This window comes from Orcinus orca, chromosome 5, assembly GCF_937001465.1.
Source record: "Orcinus orca chromosome 5, mOrcOrc1.1, whole genome shotgun sequence".
In the NCBI taxonomy this organism is placed as follows: Eukaryota; Metazoa; Chordata; class Mammalia; order Artiodactyla; family Delphinidae; genus Orcinus; species Orcinus orca.
This window is the reverse complement of record NC_064563.1, coordinates 17,463,491-17,476,837: the sequence shown is the minus strand read 5'-3', so window position 1 is coordinate 17,476,837 and position 13,347 is coordinate 17,463,491. Positions and strand designations below refer to the sequence as shown.

Below are 13,347 nucleotides of genomic sequence, written 5' to 3'. Positions count from 1 at the left end.
CAAAAGGCTTTTTCAAGGATGAATTAAAGAGATTTGTTTCTAATTTGAGGAAGAGAAAGATGGTAATAGAACTGGAAACCAATAAAACATTATTACGAGAATGTTGCACTATTTCCAATAAGAACTAAAGAAAGTAGGGTTAATCTGCAGCTTGTGGTTTACTTTTAAAATGAAAGAAGGAAAATCTTAGTTATCAAATTTTTTCTCACACTAGTCTTAGACAGTGACTTATAGTTTATATACCTAGTGAGACAGGGCCCAAGTCTCCTAACTCCTGGCCAGGGCTATCTACATTTTATCACACTACAATTTAGAGTCATATTACATGATTTCTTAAGATCCCTACATTATGCTCAAATTGTACAATCTGTGATTTGCATAAACATGCAAAGATACAGAGTCTCCACCAGCTTTAACAAGGGGGAAGGAAATAATTTCTCTCTCTCCTCTCTCTCTCTCTCTCTCTCTCTCTCTCTCTCACACACACACACACACACACACACACACACACACACGTGTGCACAGCTGTTTAGAGTACGGCGTCAGGCTGCTCTTCTATTCCTGTCATCTGGAAATAGCAGAGGGACCTTGGGTGCCCCTGACAGTTCTCTAAGAGGCATGCCCAAGAGCTGAACACAGCTGCCACACACAGTGATTCAGCAATTTACCAGTAGAAAATATGACAGCGAGAAGAGGAGAATTTTTCATCCTGGATTTGGGTGAGGAACATTTCTCATTGTGCACAAATAAAGAGATATCTAGAGTTATTAAGTTGTTCTTTATTCCAAAGCTGCTAATGTGTGTAACTGGCTGATTTCAGACAAAAAAAAAACAACCCTATTTGCTTTAATCGAGTGTTTAGAATGTAGAAACTGATTTTATAAGTTCATGCCAAAAAGAAAATAAAATTTAAATTAAATTAAGTGATTACAGAAATGTACCTAATATTATATGGCTAAAGACATGAGAGATTTTTTTTCTTGGATAGGAGATGTGTTCTCTTTAACTCTAATAGACATGTGGGAGACCGATTGATAACTTCGTTAATCCTATTTTACAGAAGAGGAAGAGAAGACAACAGACCACTGAAGGAATGAATGCTCCTCAGGCCATGTTGCAGGAGACAACACATGCACAGCACTGCTTCCTGAGATCACACTGTGCCTCTCCAGGCAACACCATTTCATTAAAATGAAATATCAGCTCTTCCTCAAATCGTCAAGTTAAAAAGCATACCTTAATGAGAGCTCTCTCAATCTTTCTATTAAATGATTCCATGTGGGTGTGACGTGGCTCCATGAAGAAATGAAAGGTAATGGCCTTTAAAAAACAACTTTTTCCAAGAAAACTTTGGCCTTCTAGGAGACAACTGTTTGTGACTCCTTGGGTATGTGGCTTGCTTAAAAGAAAAAAAAAAGTGCAACTCTCCAAGAGAAAAATGGAAATCAGTAGTGGAGAGAGAAAAAGAAGGACTTTCAAAGCTTGACGCGAAATTCCTTTCTGAGACTCACATGAGCACTTTAGCTCTAGAACAATGTTTCCAGAAACTCAATCTATCAATGGGGAATTTGGTCTACTCTTATTTTACGGCATATCTGCCAAAAAAAAAAAAAGTCATATATGGCATGTTTTGACTTGGCTCTAAGCTTTCTAAAAGCTTTTCTTTCTTTTTTCAGCTGAAGCTCTGAAACTTACCTGCTACCCTTCTGGCCCAAAGCCAGTTCATTACTAAATCTACACTGGGCTGTGTTCCTCTGTATTCCAGCCAGACTCCTATTTCAGACTTTGGCACAAATGACAGAGTGCTGATAGTGAAGCCACGAAATGTTAAGATGAGGTCATTTGGGAAGGGGCAGGGGGAAGAAAGTATGGAATTTCTTGGGTAAAGCCTGTAAACGGCTAAATAAGCTGAGAACACTCAATTGCTGACGAACCAACAGGAAGATTCCCCTGGTGCCACTACAATGACAAGCCACTGTCTTCACAGTTGCTAAGACAACTTCATGATCAAAGGATTTAGACGATCCACTTTCTATCTCCTGGGAGATAGGCAGTTGGGGAATCTGCTTTATTATTCCCTCATTTATTTCTTTAACCATCCATCCCCTTACTAACTAATTCAACCAGCCAATTAAGAGCAATTTTATTTTGAATAGTATACAACCGTGCTTCTAAAAATTTCATGAAAGTTCAAATTACTTGGGAATCTTGTTAAAATGTAGTCTTTGATTCAGGAGTCTGGGGTGGGCTCAAAATTCTGCATTTCTCCTAAGCTCCCAGGTGATACCTGTGCTGCTCCTGCAAGGGTAGGAAAGAAATACAGTTGACTCTTGAACAGCAAAGGGGTTGGGGGCCCCAATCCTCTGCACAGTCAAAAATCTGTATGTTACTTATACTCGGCCCTTTGTATATGAGCTTCCTCCGAATCTGCGATTCTCTGGATTTGACCAATCACGGGTCGTGTAGTGCTGTAGTACTTACTGTCGCGTGTAAGTGGACCCATGCAGTTCAAACCCGTTTTGTTTAAGGGTCAACAGTACACCCATTTTACTTCCCTTTCCCCTACACCAGTGGTTTTCAAACTTGTTAGAAAAATGCAAATTCTCAGGCCCAACCCAGACCTGTTAAAACTTGGGGTTTGGATTCAGCAACCCTTATATTTCCAAGCCCCCAAGGTTATTCTGTTGTATGCTCAAGTTTCAGAACCACTGAGTCTAGACCATCGTTCTTAAAGCCAGGCTGTGCCTTAGAATCACTTGGGGTAGCTTGCAGGTTAAATTGTTTCCCACAAAAAAGAAATGCTTAAGTCATAACCCCAGATACCCGTGAATGTGACCTTATTTGGAAAGAGTCTTTGCGGATGGAATCAAGTTAAGATGAGATCAGACCTGATATGGTTGGGTCCCAAATCCCATGACCAGTGTTCGTATAAGAAGAATGAGATTTGGAGACACAGACACAGGAAAGAAGGCTATGCAATGAACGAGGCAGAAATTGGAGTGATGCCGCTATAAGCCAGGGAATGCCAACGACTGCCTGCAACCAGCAGAAGTTAGGAGAGAAGCATGCAACAGATTCTTCCCTAGAGCCTTCAGAGGAAGCATGGCCCTGCCAACACCTTGATTTCACACTTCTAATCTCCAGAACCCTGAGAGAATAAATTTCTGTTGTCTTAAGTCACCAAATTTGTAGTACTCTGTTATGGCAGCCCCAGGAAACTAATTACAGAGCTTTGGGAAACAAACAAACAAAAATAACCAAAGCCTATTCCCTTATCATATAAATCAGAATCTCTGGGGATGGGAACATCTGCATGAAGGTTTCTAAAATCTCCCTCAAGGGATTACAACATGTGCTCAGGGTTGAAATCCACAGTTCTAGACATTTCTAGACATAAATAGATTGTTTATACTTAATTTTGCAATAAATAAAAAACACTACAAGCAGTTGAATATCAGTATAAGGTTATCTGTAAGTTTTTTAAGTATCAAAATGAGTTATGTAGATAAGAAGTATACTAAGACAATAGTTCTCAGAGTTTGGTTAGGGAAACACTTAGAATCACCTGTGGTCTATTAATCAGGTGGGTTCTGGGCCCCATTTCAAACTTAATGACCAGACTCTCCTGGGGTAGGGCCTGAGTAGCACAAGTTCTCAAGCTCCCTTCAGATGATGCCTATGTACACTGAAGTTTGAAAGCCATCTCTACAGAGGTGACTGAGCAGGCTTGAGCCACTTGGGACAACCTCCGTGAAGATGAAGAAATTGGAGGAACCCAGTAAGGGGGCACAAGTGAATAATGTCATCAGAAGGAACTGTTGAGAAACTTAGCCGCTGGAGCAAAGAAGGGCCTTTCTGGAAGCTGATGGACATCAGGTAGGGCTGGTGAGGGAATAGAGAACTTTGGAACGCAGGTGATAAAATATGGTTGAAGGAACACCATCGGCCTCCCCTGGGAGTTGAGCTGAAATGCAGATTTGTGGGCTCACCACAGTCCTATTGAATCAGAGACTGCATTTTAACAAGATCTCCAGATAATATGGACGTACAGTAAATTTTGAGAAGCGCCGTCCTAGTGGCAGTAAGAAATCTGTCAGAAGTTTATGAGCCAGGAAGTGATATAGTAAAATTATGCATGAGTAGGCTTAACTTCGTGGGGATGTTTAGGGTAAACGGGGAGCCTTGCTGAGCTTTCCCATAAAAATCTCTGCAATGATGGAAATGTTCTACATCTGCACTGTTTAATATATTAGCCACATGTGGCCACTGAGCCAGTGAAATGTGGCTGGTGGGATAGAGAAACTGAACTTTTTATTTTTTATAATTTTAATTAATTTACATTTAAATCACCACATGTGGTAGCGGCTATTGTATTGGACAATACAGGCTTGGAGGCTGCAGATATGAAGACTAGTGAGGAAGCGTCAGTGGCCAGAGGACGCTCTGACTGCACCTGTGGGTATGACATTGTCATACGACATCAAGTGTTAGTTCGCACACCATTTTCATATGTGCTCAGGAAAATAGGCAATGTAATTTTCTGTTGAGTGAAGTAATTAGTTAATGATCGTTAACTTGTGCCTCCAGTAACTTTCAGTTACAAAGGATCTGATTAGCCCTTCTACTGCTTATGCCCATTGCTTGCTTTTCTTTCCTTTCCAGTTTGCTATTTACATTCCTTGGCTTGTCAACATCACTTGCCAGAGTGTCAACAGGGACAAGGAAATCTTGTTACAAGAGATCTAACTGATGAAGAAAAAAGATACTATTATTTGTCTGAATTTTTTGTTTGGGTTTTATACAGTCAATTTCAGATGTCTGTTGCTCCCAAAATTCATTGTCTTTTTCTTTCACAAATAATCTGTTTTACAGGAGTGTCAGGAGAGATGGGAGTGACATGCCCTTGATGATAATTAGCGGCGTGTATATAGCATCCCAATACTGGATGGAGAGATGGAAGAACACAGCTGTGAGCCCCAGCAGCCTGTTACTTTTGCTTTGGCTTCTTTAGCCCAGCCTCCTGCCTTCTTAATCCATAACACTCCCTCCCTCGATTACTCCATGCTCAGGAAAGCACAACCCATCTCTGAGTTGCTCTGATGCGATATATGTACTTTTTGTCTAGCTTCTACCCCTTTCAACTGTGTGACACCTGAGCTTATGCTCTGGGTCCTTTTTTTTTTTTTTTTTTTTGTCTCTGCTTCTTACATTTTCCTTCTCTTTCTTCTTGCGCCCTCTCCCCAACTTTTACTAGTGTGAGCAGAAGTCACTTTTCGGGCATGCCCTGGGCCCGTTTAGAAGATTTCAAGAGTAAGGTCTGCTGGAAATGTCTCTGAAGCATCAATGTAATGGATTAGATCTCTGAAGTTGCTATTTTTAAAGCTATTTGCTTGAAAACAGGAAACTAACTCTAAAGGTTTCAATAGATTTATTAGTTCACAAATAACTATTGAACATCTAGACACAACCCCTGCTTGCAAAGAGCTCAAAATTTGCTAGGAGGAGACAAAATGCAAAATTCGCTAGGAGGAGACCAAAACAAAACAAAACAAAACAAAAACAACAACAAAATCCCCAAAACAAAACAAAACAAAAAACCTTCAGTATAGTGTTGTTCTTACAAATAGAAATAAAAATTTGGGCATAAAATCATTCAGAAAGGACAGGGAAGAATTTATTGAAAGGGTAACTTTTGATCAAGCTCTTAAAAGATAAACATTCTCCAGGTAAGATGGGGGTGAGTGTTCAGGGAAACATGTCCAAGCTGGGAGGCATGGAAAAGTGTGGTGGATTTAGGGAAATTCCAAAATTCCATATTCCTGGAACTAAGGGTATGAGAAGTTACCTTGATTGCGAAATATGTAATCAGGAATGCCTTGAACATGGTACTGAGGAATTCTGACTTTACCTCATTGGTGAAATGGGGCCACGGAAGGGTATCAATAGGGATTAGTAATCAGGTCTTTGTGCTTAAAATATTAATATGGATAATATATTGGAGTGGACAAAATTAGACTCAGGAAGACAAGTTAAAATGGTATTACCACAATCTGGTTAAGAGATGATGAGGCCTTAAATTGAGAACAGAACAATAGGATGTGGAGAGAAAGCTTTGAGAGCAGTTAGTAGTTGAGAAAATTGTCTAAATATCAAGCAAGATGAGATTTTTAATAATTTTTAAAAAGCCATTCTCTAATAAATTTCTGCACTGACACCTTAGAGCTGGTGATTAGATGGGGTGGATTGGGGGTGGACTGAATGTGGACTTGGAAATCAGAGAAGCCTACACTTCTGACCCAAGTCCATCACTTCCAAGATGGATTACTTATGGTCAGATACTTACCTGTCTGACCCTCAGTGAACTGGAGGTAATTCCAGCCTTGCAAGATTGTTGGGACGTTTAAATAAATTATGAAGAATATTTGGTATATGTGGATAGCCAATTAGCTTGCTTTCTGCCCTCTTTTTCAACTCTAAAATCCATGGGAATGGGTCCTTTAACATAAAAAGACAACTTCTTTTTTTGAATTGGCTGTCTGAGAGCCTAAAATTTTCTTAATAAGCAATTTATTTTTTTCCTGGTAGGATCAGGCCCAGAGCACCACTCTGTAATGAAATTTCCAAGTGACAGTTATGTTAAATGTAACAAAATTGTAATATGCCTAGAGCTGACATATTCCAATCGATATACTTGTTGGACAAAACATCAGATTCAATAAAGCCGTCCAATGCCACTTGCATTGCCAATTGGATTATAAATGACTTCTGATAATAAGTGAAAATCCCCAATGTGAAACAGTTATTTCAAGCCAAATGCTGTTCAGAAAAGTTGTTCTGCATCTCCTGAGAAGCTTTCAGAAACAGCTTTGAATTAAATCTATCCCACTGTGTAAATAAGCAATTATCAACTACACCAATAGGAAAAAGCTATCAAAAAGGGAGATTTGGTATCAATGATTGCTATAATCATTAGTAAATGTCATGTTGATGAAAACTTTCTACACTAGGCCAATTTGCCAAGACACTTTTTAAATTAGAAGGCTAACAGGAAGATTTTGTTTTCATAAGGTTTGTCTAAGATTACCACTGTGAAATACAAAGTAGAAGTATCTCTTGGAAGCATAATTCTATAGCTAAATTTGCAAAAACAAAACAAACTGAGACTAAAACAGTTACAAAGGAAAGCCTACGAGAATTTTATCTGATAACAGTACATACAAATATGTACTTACAAAATAATAAAAATGAGAAAATTCGGCCTTCAAAGAGACCACTGATATTGAGTCAGAAATCGCCAAACTATATCCAAAATTTAGCAAAGCCTGTGACTTGTAGGGACTTCTTGGGACACAAAATTAACATTTTTTATCAACCACTCTGTGGCTGATACTATGATGATTATTTTAAATGCAATATTACTTATAATACAGAAATCCTATGTGCTAGGAGGGAACAGTAAGCCTTAGAGAGTTTAGATAACTTGTCCAAACTCATAGAGCTAAAAATAAGTTTGCATGATTCATACAGCAAAAAAAGGAGTTCAAGTAATTTGCTCAAATTTACACAGTATTTTGAACTCATGGCTATCTAGCTTGAAATTTCTGCTGTTTCCACTATCCTGAGTATAGTCTTTTAAAGCTTCTGTATTATCACCTGCAAAATGGGAATGATGCCTATTTCCAGATGTATTAGTCAGGATTTCAACAGGAAACTGATGTACACCCAAACTAGGTAACTGAAGATTCCAATAAAGGGACGATTTACTATAGTGCGAGTACATATATGGAAAAAGGGACAGTGCCCTGGCCAGAAATAAGGGAGACCCTTTACCACCCTGTGGCCTTCAAGGGCAGGAAAGAAAGTGATTACTGGAAGTGCCAAGAAAGTTCTAGAGAGGGCTTCTGGCCAGAAGCTGAGGGTTTCCACAGGAAAACACGGCCAGTGTCAACCTTGCTGTGTGCTGAGTGGGACTGATATCCTATCATCATCCTCCTTTCACCCTATGATGGCCTGTGATTGCCTTCCAACTGGATACCATCCCGACACAGCCCATACAGGTCAGCTGTCCAGGCCCAGAGCAGAATGGAGTATGGATCTGGAGGGGCAAATAGAGAGTATCCAACACAGTAGTATTAAGTGAGAAGACGTTCTGAGAACATGAAATACATACGCTGGAGATGATACAGCAATAGTAGTAGCTTGTGTATTGAGAGCTTATTATATGCCAAGAATCATTCTAAGCACTTTTAAATATTATATATTTTTTATTTTCGCAACAATCTTATGAGATAGGAACTAATATCTTCACTTCCAAGGTGAAGAAACTGAGACTTACAGAAGTGATATAATTTGGCCAAAGTAATAAGTACCAGTACTAGAATAAGAACCAAGGCTGTAGAAACCCAGGTCTCACTCTTATCTCTGCGGTATCACTGGGTGTATGTAAGGCTTGGGGAATCGTGGCAGGTTATTAGCAGTATAAACAGATCCCTTATATTTGATTATTTTTATTAGTCTATTAATAACCCCCTGACGGATTGTTATTTCCATTTTACAGATAATGAATATAAGTTTTCAGTTGTTCAACTGGTTGTAAATGATCCAGGTCATGTTATGTTCTAGAACCTTCCCAGACTTCTTATCTTACTACCCTTTGAGCTGTGCTGTCTCCCAAAGAGCAATACATAAACTCTCTGTTTCACAATCATTCCTACAATATTTATTGAACATCTATTATATGTACTAGGGTCTGAAGATATAAAGAAATCATGATCCCTTTCGGTAGAGGTAGCTCATAGCCAGCCCTGGTCCCAAATACCACAGTCTCTTCACCTGAATTATTGTAATAACCTCTCAACTGATCTCATTGCTCCTGTCCTTGACCCCACAGTCCACTAAAAAGTTAGAGAAATTCTTTGAAATCACAAGTCAGATCATATCACTCAGTTGTTCAAATTCCTTCAATGCCTTCCCATCTCATTCAGACTGTAGGTCAAAATCCTAAAGTGGCCTAAAATGCCCAACATCCGCTGCACATTAGAATTATCACAGGATCTGTTTAAAAATATCAGTGCCTCCTCCCTCCAAAATATGAACCTTATATCCACCCCCTAACCGTGCTTGAGTGAGGGTTGTGCTTATTGAATTACTGACCCAAAAGGTAGAGTAATGGAAAAGGTTGGGTGGGGGAGACTTTACAGTGTATAACCTGTGTATCTTGGCCAAATGATCAAGGGGGCATCATCAGTGATAAGTCATTAAGTCATGTTGATGGTACACACTTGATAGAATGTGATGAGGATACTTCAGTTCTGGAGTATCCTTCCCCCAAACCCATGACTTCAGGCTAAACATGAGAAAAACATCAAAGGCACGCTACCAAGCACCTGAACAGTACTCCTCAAAACTGGCAAGGATATGAAAAACAAAACAAAACAAATGCCTAAGAAATTGTTACAGACTAAAGGTGACTATTGGAATCATGATAACTAAATGTAATGTGGAATCCTGGATGTGGTCCTAGAATAGAAAGACATCAGCTGAAAAAGTAGTAAAATCCTAATAAAGTGTGGAGTTTATTTAGTTAATGTTGGTTTCCTGGTTGTACCAAATGTACCATGGTAATGCAAAATGTCAACCATTGTAGAGGAAACTGGGTGGGGAGATGCAGGAACTCCCTGTACTATCTTTGCTACTTTTCTAGAAAGTTTTATTCTAAAATTAAAAGTTTATTAAACCTTGAAAAAAAACATGATAGAAAACAACAAGAAGAACAAATACCAATGTCTGGGCTCTACTCCAAGTCATTAAAGTTAGACTCTCTTGGGATAAGACAGGGCTGTCTTATAATTTTTAAAGCTCACCAGTTGTTTCTAAGGTACAGCCTTGTTGAGAACCATGGTCCTACTTCATGATGCCTCTCTAATACCATCTCCCACTCCTCTCTCTTCGTAACACAGTGTATGGACAATAGCCACTCTGCCCTCCTTGCTACACCCCCAAATATGCCAGGAATATTTGCATTTCACAGTCTTTGCATGCATAGTTTCCTCTGACTAGAACACAACTTCATTTAAACACCAGCATTGCTTGCTCTCTTGCTTACTTCAAATCTATGTAAAAAACAAAAACCAACCAAACAAAAAACCCTGCCATCTCAATAAAGGGTCCCTGAAGACCATCTTTCTAAAAATAAACCACTTTCTTTCTAAAAGCAACTTTCCCCACCAGAACTGTTTCCCCACTTTCCCTGTTTATCTTACCTTGTTGAGTTTTTTTCTTTTCATAGCATTTAAAATTGCCTGGCATTTTATTATAAATATGTTTATGTGTTATTATATTTGTGCCCCTACTAGAAGCTAAGCTCCATGATAGCTGGTAGTTTTTTTGTTTATTGTTTGTCCTCAGTGCCTGGAGTAGTGATTGTCATGTAGTTAATATTCATTAGATATTTGTGGAATGCTTGAATGAATGAATGAGGAAAATTGACAAGTAGACAATTAGGATGCAGCATGAAAACTGCTATGGTAAATAGAAACATGGGGTGCTTGGGAAAGGGTGTTGATGGACAGTGAGTGCCGACTGGGGAAGTTCTTGGGCCTTTTAGAAGACATGTTCCTGAGGCAAGTTGTAAAGGTCAAAAGACTGAGTATAGAGTTTCAGACAGACAAGGCATCATAAACAAAGGCCCAGAAGGTCTGGGAACTGCCAATAGTTCAGTATGACAGGTGCTCGGAGAAATATGAACTGGGTTGTGTGGCTCGAGGTGAGGCTCCAATGGAAGGCAATAAAGGGGCACATAGGCCACATGATGGAGTATGGACTTTATCCTGAAGGCAATGAGGAACCGCTGAAGGATTTCATATCAAATCAGAAGTTACTTTAGTAGGAAACATTCATCACCTTTTCTATATCATGAAATGGTAAGTAATTCTTTATCAAATGATATCAACATTTTATACTAAAACTTTTGTGAGAAATGAATTTTCAGGGTGAGTTTATATTACTAAACGTTATATTGACTGAAATTGGGAATTGTTTTAGGTATTTTCTCTCTGTAGGGTAACATTTAAGATGATCCTACAGAAGGTTTTTTGATAATGTTTATGTCCTCCAAATAAATCTTTTAAAAGATCAAACATTGGAAAAAGGATACATTGCCTTGAAGACTTTTTTTGGAAGGCAGAAATTAAATTATATTTCTCATCCTCAAACTCCTTTCCATGTGCCTTGACATTTTTTACACCTTTTTTGTAGATACAGTTAACTCCTTGTATCCATATTTCTGAAGATGGGGCCTTGTGAATTCTCTAAATTCATAGGTATGAAAAAAATTTGGAAAAAATTCAAAATGTGATCCAATCACACTTCCATTACAGTGAGCATGCATTAAACTCAAATTCAACCATCTCCTTTCCTACTTCATGACCAGATTTCATAAGTAAACAAAGGTTTTATTATAAAATAACTTTATTCCAGTTATTGTAAAATAAGTTCCAGAAGGAAGACAACAAATGTGTCTTGAGGTGTGGATGCTGAGTTAATTGGAGTCATCCATTTGCTCACTAGTTAATCCAAACTTTCTGGCCTTGCAGTATGTTCAAGTCAAAAATATGCCTCAGTAGAAGTATAAAACATTGCCAGTCAGGGTATAATAATATCACACAAGAGTAGGTAGAACCATGACTGTTTAATCCAAGAATGCCAAGCTGCTAACATGTTGCTACACGGACCTTATTTACTCTGCAAGTGTAAAAGGGACCTGTCCCTTCTCTTCATTCGTACACAAATGAGGAGTTGCTTTGATGCATTTCTCATAATTACAACTCAAGATACAGGGTGTGACTGAGATAGCCCTAAAAGACCCTGGTTATCCTGGTGATTTTATTTCTTATTCAGAACACAAGGAGTGTTGTCCTTGGAGACCTCTATGCAACATTGCACTCAGTTTGTATGTGAGTGAACTGCAAATCCACTTTCTAAGTCGGCTAGACTGGGAGAAAATCAGATCCAGAACAGGTCTCTTTGGTCTGTTTAAAACTAAAAAGAGTTCTTTCCCTGGAGAATTTAGAGCTGATGTGTGTGTAAGAACAATTCACATGCTCAGATTTCATATGCCATAAGGAAAAATAGGACTCCTTCAAGGTTTCTCCTCTGAGGGATTATTGCACAAAGCATCCTATACACTCTGACATCTAGAGACTCCGAGGATTTATCTGAAATGTTTTCTTCAGAAGAATAATGTCATGCTAAATCTTATCCCAGTGTTTGGAGTCCCTTAGTTCTTTGTTTGAGGATGTGAGAGTGAGCTCAGGATTGTAAATACCATTTAGGTTTAGAGCTAGAATTTAGTTTTAGTTCTAGGCAGTCAACTCAAGAGTAAATATGAACCATCACAAGAACAAATGGGGGTAGCTCCATCACTCAAGACCGCTGCTCTAAAAACAACAAAAAGAACAGTCTTCAGAAAGAGCTACATTAATAAGTACTTCATCCTACGTGGAGTTCAAAAATTAAGTGTAAAGTGAAATGTTTTTGGAGAGTTGCCACTTAAGAGATTTCTATAGGTAATTATTTTCTTAATTGAGTAATAGTTTGGTAATGCTACTGATCACCCGCCAAAGAGCCTGTTTTCAAAATCCGGGTTTTTATTTTTAGGAAAATACATACTGTGGTTTCCACAAATCTGGGGTCCCAACATGCTTTGAGGACAAAATTCTTTTTGTTTTCCTAAAGTTTTGACACTACAGTAAAAGAAATGAGGCTGCTGTTAGTAAAACTCAATGTGTGGGCAGAAGTGGCATGGGGATGTGTTTGAGCATACAGTTGACCCTTTAACAACACTGGGTTTGAACTGCGCAGATCCACTTATACTTGGATTTTTTCAATAGTAAACACTGCAGTGTTACACGGTTGCTTGCATCTGTAGAATCAGAGCCTTGGATATGGAGGAACCATGGATATGGAGGGCCAACTGTAAGTTATACTCGGATTTTCCACTGGGCAGAGGTTCGGGCACCCTGAACCCCTGTGCTGTTCAAGGGTCAACTGTAATAGCTGCCACTCTGCATTTGACCACAAAACTGTCATCGTACAGCTGGGGATCAATTGATTTTGTTGTGAAATAATATATCAGATGTTCTATTAATCTTATAAGAAAGCTGTCTCTTTTCCCGTCTTCCCCCAAATTACACCTGCTTTATCTATCACAGTCCCTGGGAAACTAACAGAATCATAGAACTATATAGAATATAGAGCTATAATAGAATCATAGAACTAGAATGTCGACCTTTACCTCATGCTTCAAACCTCATTGTCAGCTTGCTGTCCAATGACCAACTAATCCTT

The 13,347-nt window shown here is 38.8% G+C and overlaps 1 long non-coding RNA gene across 1 annotated transcript; it reads left to right on the top strand.

The window, feature by feature from the left end:
* Nucleotides 1-585: 585 nt before the first annotated feature.
* Nucleotides 586-10,399, top strand: LOC125964487 (uncharacterized). Its single transcript, XR_007477547.1, has 3 exons — nucleotides 586-719; nucleotides 1,061-1,312; nucleotides 4,873-10,399. It is a non-coding gene; the product is annotated as an uncharacterized LOC125964487 (long non-coding RNA).
* Nucleotides 10,400-13,347: the final 2,948 nt, after the last annotated feature.